A 12,013-nucleotide genomic window follows, 5' to 3' on the forward strand; every position below is an offset into this window, starting at 1 on the left:
GGACTGCCCATTGTACAGCGCCTGTCACGTCTGAAGTGTGAGCATTCCAAAGCCCCAGTGGGGCAGTCACCAACCCAGAGATCGACAGAGAGATGCGTTTTCACCGGGAAGGGTTTAAATGAAGGTAGATTAGACCAGAAAGCCCTGAAGTTCTCTCTCTCTCTCCCCCTCTCCCTCTCTCCCTCTCTCCTTCTTTCTCTCTCCCTCCCTCTCTCTCCTTCTCTCCCTCCCTCTCTCTCTCTTTTTCTCCCTCTCTCTCTCCCTCCCTCCCTCTCTCTCTCCTTCTCTCCCTCCCTCTCTCTCCCTCCCTCCCTCTCTCTCCCTCTCCCTCCCTCTCTCTCTCTCCCTCCCTCTTCCTCCCTCTCTCTGTCTCTCCCTCCCTCCCTCTCTCTCCCTCCCTCTCTCTCCCCCTCTCTCCCTCCCTCTCCCTCTCCCTCCCTTTCTCCTGCCTTCTACTCCCCCTTCCTTTCTCCCTTCCTCTAACTCCTCCCTCCCTGTCTTTGATTTTGTGTTTTCTTTTTGAAGGGAGCTCTTTTCTAAACGTATGAAAAATGATTATAAAATATTCATGGACATTCTCAGTCCTGGGTTGGCCAACCTGATTTTTTCAGCTGATCAGCCTTTCTGGTTTTTCTTAACAAAGGAAAACCAGCTCTTTGCAGCCCATCACTTCACAGTGAAGCCTCCATCTGGAATGAATTCAGTCTCTTTAACAAATATGTGTTCTCTATTCAAAAACCATCTAAAAAATAGTGCTCCAACAAGTAGGAAAAAATATTTTGACATTTTCTTCATGTCTTGTGGGGTAAGCACAGTTGGAAACAGGCTTTCTGTTAATTTTCACAGGCTTAAGAGTTGATGTACTTTTGTGTACAACTTATTCTGCTCAAGGATGCTTTCTGATCTGAAATATTATATAGTAAGTATGTTTGTTATCAAGGCCCCACTTACATTACCATAAGTCAACCTTCACATAAAACTCTAATTCAAGGAGTGAAAGTGATCAATCAAGGTCTGCTGGCCTATGCCAATGCTGACTTTTCTTACATAGTTTTACATGAAGAACTACACAGCCAGCCTGTAAGGTTCTGTTCACAGCCTGATCTGCAAACAATCCTGGATGGCAGTGACTTTGGTGCCAAACCAAAGGATTGCCTTCTAGGAAAGCTGAGCCCTTGTAAGAGCAATAACCACGCCTCTAATTTAGTAATTGACTACCACAAGTTAGGCGTCACAAAAGGGACTTTATATCTTCTCATTTAATCTTATAAAGATTAAATTATAGGATTAGTATAGCCGAGTAATCAGTTACTGTAACTTGAGAAAACGGAAACTCAGAAAGTTTAGCAAATTACCAAAGGTAAACTGGCTGATAAATACTAACAGACATTCAAACCCAGGCCGGACACCTTCTACTTTGCCTTTGTGTTCACCCTTAGAAGAGGAAAAAATGGCAAAATCTTGATCTTTTTGGTCAAATTTATATTTAAATAATTTGAAAAAAATGAAGCTCAAATTCTGTGTACCTTCTTTTTCCAAGCCTTCTAGCACTATTTGGTGTTTTAATGTACAGAGTTTCAGAAAAATCTGAAACTGTTTTTAAAAAATGCTGTCACGATAATTTCATGGCAACATGCTTAAAATTCTAAAATTAACCCTGGAACAATAGTATAGATAATATCTTTGATTATTCTTGACCCCCCACACCTGTCCTTTTCGTTATTTTGTGGAGATGATTAAGGAAAATACTTCAGTCTAAAGTTGATAGACATTTACAGAGGTGTTTATAAATTAATGAAAACATTGCTATCTCAAGATTAACTTCTAGCAATCCAGCATATGATTTTAGGAATATCTGATAAAAAATGTTGAAAACTTCTCCCAGATGATCAACATTATTTCTTAGAGAAACGGTTGCTGTGAGGCCCAAGTTATCCATAGTCTTTAGGGACACGCTAGGGAAAATTCTGTTTCAGATTTCCACATGTGTTCTGATGTCATATGTAGCTGCACAGAACCAAGGACTGATGTGATGCTAAAACCACGTTATAAACCTAGGACACAATTATGAAATGACCGCTCAACACTGCTTGTCTCTACTGGTGTTTTGTGTTCCAAGGAGCATGGTTAAGGGACAGGTCTGGCAAGACTAATCTTTCCAAATTACATTTATGGTACAAAATAGTATCTGGTCATTGTGCTTTAGGAAAGAGCAAGCAATTTGTAAAAACAAACAGCTCCAGTGACAGCCGGTGTCCCAGGTTAGAATGGTGCACATGGAGGGAACTTAGTTCTTCTGCTCTGGCCTTCCCATTTTTTAGATGAGAAAACTGAGGCTAACAGCACGAAGTGACAGGCCCAAGACCTAAGACCAGTTAACAATGGACAGAGTGGAACAAAATCCACGTGCATGGTCTGTGTTCTTTTCTTTGAGTCCTGATTGGCCCTCCTTAGGCTTTTTTGAACAATCTTCACATCTATGTTGTCTTTCATTTGCACTCACTTTTATGGTCCAGCTATAAAATATCAATTCCAGCATATTAAATATCATAAATAAGGCTTAGCACATTTTATACTTCATCTGTGAGTTATATAAAAGCAAATAAAATGTTTGGTACTCTGCAGATTGACATCGACTGAGGCCCAAAAATGAGTAATTGGCTTGTCTTCCACCCAACAATATGTCCTTTGTAAACTAGAATAGAATCTTTCCTATAAAGGTTTAGAGTGGTGGTTCTCAAAGTGTGGTCCCTGGACCAAGAGCTTCAGCAGCACCCTGGGAACTGGTTAGAAAAGCAAATTCTCAGACTCCTCCTCAGACCTACTGAATCAGGAAGTGTGTGGGGGGCCCAGCAATCTGTTTTAAAAGGTCTCCAGGTAATGCTTATGCAGGTTAAAGTTTAAAAACTACTGGTCTACTTATTCAGATTATACAGGTCTAACTTCTTTCCTTCCTTCCTTCCTTCCTTCCTACCTTCTTGCCTTCTTCCCTTCCTTCCTTTTTTACTTCTTTCCTCCCTCCCTCCTTCCCTCCCTTCCTTTTCTCTTTCTTATTACATAAGTACTTTAGTTTTCATTTTTTCATAAATTACTACCTTTTAAATCTAGAGTTATTAAGCAACCACCATAGCAGCCATTATTCTGGACTTCCAATGCAGTTTAGAGCCAGTTTTGTCACCCCTTTGTGGATAAGTGGACCAGCATTATCAATTTCAATACGATTCTTGGCCAGTGTTTCCCTTGCAAATTTCAAATGATTGTGTCTCCTGTGTCTCTGCCATGCTTGTCGCTAACTGGCATCTCTTTTGACAAGCCCCGCTGTGAGGCCAGCCATTGCAAGCCCGGAGACTCCGAGATCCTCTCTCTCTTGTTGCCCTCTCGTTCTGCCTGAGATCCCTCCTGGCAGGAGTGTGGAGTAGGGTTAGTTGGTTGGGAACACCTGCTTTCTCTAGAGCCCAGGCCATAATTCTTCTGGATCTGAGTAGGGAAGCCTCATTCCTCTAGCTCTAGACCTGGATTCCCTTTTTGCCAAACCTAGATTCACTTCATTATCTCTGTCCGGCAGAAGTCAAGACTAAGACAAATGGCATTTGCAAATGAAACCATCTTGGGGACAAGGGCTCTGGAGCACGCCTGATAAGAGATCTGTTGTTCTGTCTGGTTTCAGGTGCTGATGGGGGCACCTGGAAGTGACTGCAGGTCCTCACAGATGCAGAATTTCTGACCTTTTGTTGTTCAAAAATGTCTGCAGAGCAGAGTCATGAATCATGATTATTAAGCAATGCGGGGGGAAAGCTGCGTGACTGTTATTTAACTCCTGGCAGTACTGTGAAATAGATGGGCGTCAAGTAAACCTTATCACTTTTAAAAAAGACCATCAAGATGGGCTTCCCTGGTGGTGCAGTGGTTGAGAATCTGCCTGCTAATGCAGGGGACACGGGTTCGAGCCCTGGTCTGGGAGGATCCCACATGCCGCGGAGCAAGTAGGCCCGTGAGCCACAACTACTGAGCCTGCGCATCTAGAGCCTGTGCTCCACAACAAGAGAGGCCGCGATAGTGAGAGGCCCGCGCAACGAGTTGAAGAGTGGCCCCCGCTTGCTACAACTAGAGGAAGCCCTCGCACAGAAACGAAGACCCAACACAGCAAAAATAAATAAATAAATTACTAAACTCCTACCCCCAACATCAAAAAAAAAAAAAAAGAACAGCAAGATGTTATCAGGAAAGTCACATGTCTCGAGTGAGGGGGCCAGTGGTATTAAGTAAGCAGTTGCCTTGCAACTACAATTCCAAGAGTTCTCGCAAGAATCCCTATCTAGAATAATACGTTCCTGATACATCACAGGTGCCAGAAATTTCTTTTATAAAGAAAATAACTTTTTAAAAAAACTTTTATTGAAATATAGTTGATTTACAATATTGTGTTAATGTCTGCTTACAACAAAGTGATTCAGTTATACACATATGTATATTCTTTTTCATATTCTTTTCCATTCTGGTTTATCATAGGGTACTGAATATAGTTCCCTGTGCTATACAGTAGGACCTTGTTGTTTATCCATTCTATATATAATAGTTTGCATCTGCTAACTCACTCCAAACTCCCAGTTCTTCCTTTCCCCACCCCCCTATCCCTTGGCAACCACAAGTCTGTTCTCTCTCTCTGTGAGTCTGTTTCTGTTTCATAGATAAGTTCATTTGTGTTATATTTTAGATTCCACATGTAAGTGATATCATATGGTATTTGTCTTTCTTTTTTCTGATTTACTTCACTTAGTATGATAATCTTTAGGTTCACCCATGTAGCTGCAAATGGCATTATGTCATTCTTTTTTATGGCTGAGTAATATTCCATTGTATATATATACCATATCGTCTTCATCCATTCATCTGTTGATGGACATTTAGGTTATTTCGATGTCTTGGCTATTGTAAAGAGTGCTGCTGTGAACATTGGGGTACATGTATCTTTTTCAATTATAGTTTTGTCTGGATATATGCCCAGGAGTGGGATTGCCGGATCATATGGCAACTCTATTTTTAGTTTTTTGAGGAACTCCATACTGTTTCCATAGTGGCTGCACCAATTTACATTCCTACCAATAGTGTAGGAGTGTTCCCTTTCAGAGGAAAGAACTTTTAATAAATTCGAGGAAGACCTAAAGTAGAAATGCCTCGAGAAGAGACAAACTATTGACTGCAAAGCACAAAATGGTGCAGAGTTCTGATTTCAGGTGATGCTCTGGAGTGGGGCGAGGGTCATATTGTGTTGGTTGCAGGAAGGAGGGAAATAAGAGCCCCTAAGAAGATGCACCAGGGGAATGGTGCAAAAAGATGAGATAGAGCTGGATGTAAACATAGTCTTGCGTTTTTGTTGAGGACTGGTCTTTACTAACAGATTTTTTCTATCAAGGCAGTGTTCTCCAACAATCCTAGATCAGAGAAACTTCAGCCCCATCTAAGGAGAGATTTTAGCAGTTTCTCTCTCTTCCCTCAGGACTGGTTAAATAATTTGAAAGGTGCAGTGCAAAAGATAATATGAGTCCCCTTGTTCAAAAATTATTAGGAATTTCTAGACGGCAGCAGCAGAAAATTAAACGAAAGGCAGTGTCCTTCTAAGTCATAGCCCTGTGCACAAGTCTTGTGCCCATGGAGACTGTCTTCCTTTATTAATCTTTTCAAAGTATTTGTCCTCTCTTTTGACCAGTGTGCATCACCACTGGACACCACTTATGACAGAATGCAATTTTGTAAAGTCTTTTTTCAACATTGTGTATTGAAAGTTCCCTGTTGACTTAATGGAGGATTTTAAGAATGGAGTAATACCTTCTTTAATGGCCAAATAAATTGAAAGTTGAACGCGTCTCAAAATCTACCCTTTCTTCATAGTCTTTCTAACATTAATTCCAAGTTTGTACTAGGGAGATTTGGCAAAACACCAGTTATTTTCTTCTGCTCCAAAACTGTGTCCTTAGAAGAGAGAATGGCTTTTGTCTGAATCCATCATATCAAAAGCAAAACTGGTCTTATCACAAAATCTCTTGTAAGCAATTCTACTTTTTAGGAGATATCAAGTATCTCAGTTTCTTCTATGTGCTTTTGTTTTGTTGTTGTTTTGGTTTGGCAAGATAATTATATCACAGTATTTCAGTGGTATAACAAAAATGGTAGCAAATAAAATATATTTTGTGTTTTTGATCATCCTGTTCCTATATATATATATATATATATATATCCTTTAAAAATTAGATTAAGCTAAATCCTTTTTGAATAGATAAAAGGTGATCTTTATTTGATGCTTTTTAATCATATTCTTCTATGTTTTATTAGTTTGCAACCTGTGAGGTATTGTCATAAGCTCCACAGCACTCATGCAGTGAATAGGAAGAGCTGACCACTGGCAATACTCCTATTGGCTTGTTAGAGAAAGATAAATAAATTACCTATCCCTCCATGCATGCATACATCCATGCATCTACAACACTTTTATACATATGCATATATAAAGTAAAAAAATAAACAGTAAAATATTTCATTAATAATACATGTAATTAAATTGATAACTAATAATTACATAAGTGCGATATTAAGAAATACTGGACAATCAAAATGTTTCAAATATTCTCTCCTTTAATTGTTAACAGCTCTGTAGATTTATCACCCTTCATTCAAGTAAAGGAAAATTCAGGAAAATTAAGTTATGTTGCCCATTTTCACACATTGGAGGGTTCAGAGCACAGATCTGTATTAATTTTAAATTCCATGTTCTTTCCATATTACCCTGCAGTCTCAAGCAAAACATTTTGAATTTTTCTCAGTATGTTTATTCTATGATCTCTCTTTATTACTAGTCTTTTATATGAAGTAAGCCATGTAATAACTATTTGATTTGATTAACAAGATTATTACAGCTCAAGAAGCTAGGGCGACTTGCTCAGTTCAGGAGCCCATCAGAGACCAGGACACTGCACCAGTGACCCGGGTCTTGTTTCTTGTCCCTGGACCAGCCTGGCTTCTCCTGTGGTCACTACTCTCAAGTAACAGGATACATTTATCCTCAGTAGTTTATGATCTTTTATAAATCTCAACCTACTTAACAAGTGTAAAATTATGATTTTCCATCTCTGACCATCTAAAATAATAATTACTCTTAAACAAGGAAGTAAACTAGTCATTTTCATTCTGAGAATATAGAATTCAGCTCTTCATTTTAGGGACCATGCCAAACACTGCTAATTGGATTAAAACCAAAGAGGCATTTTTTTTCTTGTCTGTGGAACCTCACCTCTTTGGTTTAATTTTCATAAAACATCATGTGTTTGGTAAGATTGCATCTCTGGGGATACAGTTGGGGTAGCTGGGGTCTAGAGAAGGCTGAAAGCTGAAGGATTCCAGTGTGATAGGGGAATGCATTTCCACAATAATAATGTATAAAGATCGAGAAGAGATTCTGCTGAGTTCTGAGTTGTTTCCTAGAAAGGAGGCTTCAAATGTGAACAGAAAATAGATACTTGTGCTCTTTACAAAGGACTTAGTGGCTCATCCATGGGGATTTGAGACCTAGTTCTTTTTACCACTCACTGGTATACTGAAAAGCTGACCAATTGTAAAATCAACTTTGAAGGCAATTTCCAATGGATAGAAAATAGTGAATCTTTTCTTGGTTTTATTATATTTTTACCTGGTTGCTTTTCTGGATTTGGAATATGCAAAAATTAATTTTCCTGTGCATTACCCAATGTTGTCTGCTAATCTGCACTTTTGTCTCATGTCTATTTGCCTGAGGTATTGAAAGTTAAGAATCAATGAAAAAAAAAAGTCTCTTCAAGTTTATCTTTAAGGATCAGAGTACAATAAATAAATAATTTAAGATTTAGATTACAAAACCATAATGGATCAGTTAACCATGCCTTAGTATTACCAAGTGTGTGAGGAATTTATTGCCATAGTTGTCAAAAATATAGCATCGAACCTTATGTTCTACTCATAATTTAACCAATTGCTTAGTTAGGTAAGTGTACATTAAAAATTTACAAATTGTGATTAAATCAGGAAGGTTTCCACACATTGTAGAAGCAGCTCATGCATTTGAGGAAGAGTTGGAGACGATCCCCCAAAGACCCTTCTCGTTATAAAATTTTACTGCAATGATTCTAAATTTGTAAGATGAAGAAAATGTTCAGAAGCCAGTAACAAATTTCTGTTGGGCTAATTTACTGGTGGAAAAATTGATTTATTGGTGTGTGTAAAGTGGAGACTGAAATTCTAATGAGAGGAATGTCATATAGTATGTGTTTAAGCTGTATGTTTATGTTTAAACATAAACATATATGTATATGTTTAAACATATACTGGTTTCTTATATAGTTGCTATTCAGTAGAAGAACAATTTCTGAAAAGGTGAAAAGTTTGTATCTGTATATGTAGCTAGATTCAATAATGTGCTTGCATTGATGTTTTTATCTAATAACATATTGAATAATATATATAAACAACTTAAAAAGAGCATATGTGAGTCCATTCAATAGAGGTTATGATTTCTGGTCTGAGTGAACTATCTTATAGAAATGGACATAAATAATGCTGTATTGAGACTTCTGTTTCTCTTAAAAAACATGCAACCAATTACCTGAGGAAACCATGTGTTTTCTACTTAAGTCTACTAATACCAACGTTGATAAATGTAGCTAAGTCTAAATAAACCACTTTAATAGGCAAAGAAGGACACTGATGTTTAAAATCTTAAGTGTTTTAGTCTGAGTGAATAAGCTGAGAAACTTTCAAAACAAAACTTAAGACTTGAAAATTATTTTACACATCTGTATAATTAATACTTTGTAGTTTCTGTTAAGTAGATGGCTCATATGTTCCCCTTACTTATGAGCAAGTTTTTCTTTTGTATATAACACCAAATTGCAGAAAAATTTTCGTAACTTCAAAGGTGGCAGATGATGTTTCCTGCACTGGAATAGCACTTAGGTCTTGGTAGGAATGTTGGTGAATTGAAAGCACCAGGAAAGCTGATTCTAACTCTCTGCCTCTCAGAAAACACCTCTATTTTAATGGTTCCTTCACAAAACAAACAATCCGTTATAGAGGCATAAATTTAATTTCTCTGCTGCCTTTGATCCAAAGGTCATGGCTGGTAAGCGGCAGAGCCCAGATTTGAACTGGGACCACCTCTCCATCCCCAGTTAGGTGTACTAGTAGTGGGTCCCTTTGTCTCCACTGTTCTTGTTCTTTACTAAACAAGGATGCAGTGCTTCAGAACTGCACTGCAGGCATAGACAGCAGTGTTCCCATTTCACTGGGGGTGTGTATGGTGAAGGCACGTGTCTAAGGGACTTGCCCAAAGGATGGGTGGCAAAGCTGGGATTGATATCACCTGTACTGATCCCAGACAGAAGATCACATTTTTCTCTCCTCCTTCCCTCCTCCCCACTTCCCTCCCTCCTTCTTTTCCTACCTTCCTTCTATTAAAGCAAAGAAACTAAACTCAGTCATATTTGTAAAGGTAAGTCTTTCTTATATTTATCCATCCATTATTTTTTTATTGATGTATAGTTTATTTACAATGTGTTGATTTCAAGTGTATAGCAAAGCGATTCAGGTATATATACATACATATATATATGTATACATATGTGTATTCTTTTTCAGGTTCTTTTCCATTATACATCATTACAAGGTATTGAATAGAATTCCCTGTGCTATATAGTAGGACCTTGTTGTTTACCTATCTTATATATATTAGTGTGTATATGTTATTCCTAAACTCCTAATTTATCCCTCCCTCCCTCTCCCCTCCTCCGCCCCCTGCTATCCCCTTTGGTAACCACAAGTTTGTTTTCCATCTGTGAGCCTATTTCTGTTTTGTAAATAAGTTCATTTGTATAATTTTTTAGATTCCACATATAAGTGATATCAGATGATACTTGTCTTTGTTTGAATTACTTCACTTAGTATGATCATCTCTAGGCCTATCCATGTTGCTGCAGATGGCATTATTTCATTCTTTTTTATGGTATCCATCCATTATTTTTGATGGCATGCTGTAGACCAGGTGCTGTGCTGGGCCCCAGAGAGGCTAAACAGTTTCAACCATACAATGTGGTCAGTAGAGTTTTATCACACGATAGCAGTTGCTTCATTCCTGGAAAGTATAACAGACACTGTCTCCTAAAAACTTTCCCTTCACTAAACAAGGGCAACTGGAAATTGTCCTTGGTTTTGCTTGGGTTCACCAGTTCTGAATCTTCTTTTGGGAATTGATGGTAGAGAGCAAGTTCCCAGACCTACTGTTTTTAGTTTCATAAGGACTATCATGTCTATAAACTATATTCCCTTTGTTGAGGCCAATGTCTTAAATGCAGTCCAAAATCAATTAGCTGTTATGTGTAAGCAGGCTACTGATTAGAAAGGTAAAATTTCTGTTTTGTGTATGCTACCAGTATTTGGTACCTTTTCTGGAACTAGTTTAAGCCAACAATTTTTATGTATGTGGTTCCCTTTCTCTCTTCCCAAAAAGGATAATTTAAAACTTTCAACATGTAATCACAGAGGAAATGAACAAAATAGATTATTTTGCCATATCCCCATAAGGGGCTTCTCCAGAAAAGAGAATACAGACACCACCAGTGACTGTTGTCTCTGACTCCCAGCCCAGCGCCTGAAGATTTCTCTTTGAGAACTTCAACCCCAACCAGAAGTCTTTTCACAAAGGGCTGTAGGATTGTTAGTTATCCAATGTCGAATTTCAACCCTCCTGCAAACACCATCTAGCCAAATGTGATGTCAGCGATATTTGTCTTGTTAAAAACCTGAAGTGAAATCATTGGTGCACTATTTTCCTTCCAGGACAGCCTCTTAGTTATGGTGGAAGTGAGCTATTGACTGGGGCCTTCCCATCCATCTAGGCTTCCTTTATGATTGTAAATGATCTCATGTACTGAGGGACAGCAATTTCCATTCTTCATTCAATGAATTCTACCTGAGAGTCCTGTCTATAATTTTCCTTGTGAGAGGAACAGAGGGACTGAGAATGGTAAATTGTCTCCTGAAAAGTCATGGCTTTATCTAATTCTATCACAGAAAGCTATAGATTTAAATTTTCTTGACTGAGGAATGTTTAGTAATAGGAAGTACTATATTCTAACATTTTTGGAGGAAGAAGGATATTTTATCTCCCATGCATCCTCTTTCACTCTTTCTTGCTTGATCTAAAACCTTGGCTTCTCCTCTTGCTTTGATGGGGATTCCGCTAAAAGAATAAAATGCCTCTCCCCATAGGAAGCCCTTTCATCAGAGACAGCCCTTTCTGTCTGTACACTTTTTGGCTTGCATGATTTTCTCATCCAAATATAAAGCTCATCACGCTGTAATGCAACTTACTAGAATATCCCTGAAAATTCATGTTATCCAGCATATGTGCGGGTCTGACGTTTTAAGGGACGTACTGGCAGTCCGTGGCCAGAGGGGACCATTAAGGAAACAGGTTTGATGGAAGTCTTGACACAGGCGTTGACAGCAAAATCAAATGATTAATTTGGAGTAAGAGAAGTGTTTCAAACTAATGAGAAACATGGTTTGGGCATACCCGCAGACTGTACACGTGGCCAGGGGAAACCAACTTTTTGATACAGAGAAGGGAAAATGAAGATGTATATTTAACTTGGGTTATTCTTTTATGGAAAGGATGCTACAAAGTGAAAAAGTATAAGTGATTTTTATCCTGGTGATTTTTCTGTGAGTCTTTGGGTCTCTCATCCAAGCCCATTTTGCAAATTTGCTGCCTGGGATGACAGGTACAAAAACAGAGAGAACATTTGTAAACCTGGAGTTGGCCCATGTTAATATAAATTAATTCTCAATCAAAAGGACCACATATTTACTTGCTGCTACTTTAGAGGAGTAAATGGAATACAGAAATACCAGCAGAAGACACAGAGTAGGAGCTCAATATTTGTGTGTGTGTTGAGGCAGCCAGAGCAGTGCTTCTGAATATGGCAAAGTG

At 38.5% G+C, this 12,013-nt stretch overlaps 1 protein-coding gene across 14 annotated transcripts in view; it reads left to right on the top strand.

Annotated features, from left to right (window-relative positions):
• RBMS3 (RNA binding motif single stranded interacting protein 3) overlaps positions 1–12,013 on the top strand; it is a 715,503-nt gene that overhangs the window by 67,416 nt on the left and 636,074 nt on the right. The gene's annotated exons all lie outside the window — the stretch shown is intronic.

Source organism: Tursiops truncatus, chromosome 10 (assembly GCF_011762595.2).
Source record: "Tursiops truncatus isolate mTurTru1 chromosome 10, mTurTru1.mat.Y, whole genome shotgun sequence".
In the NCBI taxonomy this organism is placed as follows: domain Eukaryota; kingdom Metazoa; phylum Chordata; class Mammalia; order Artiodactyla; family Delphinidae; genus Tursiops; species Tursiops truncatus.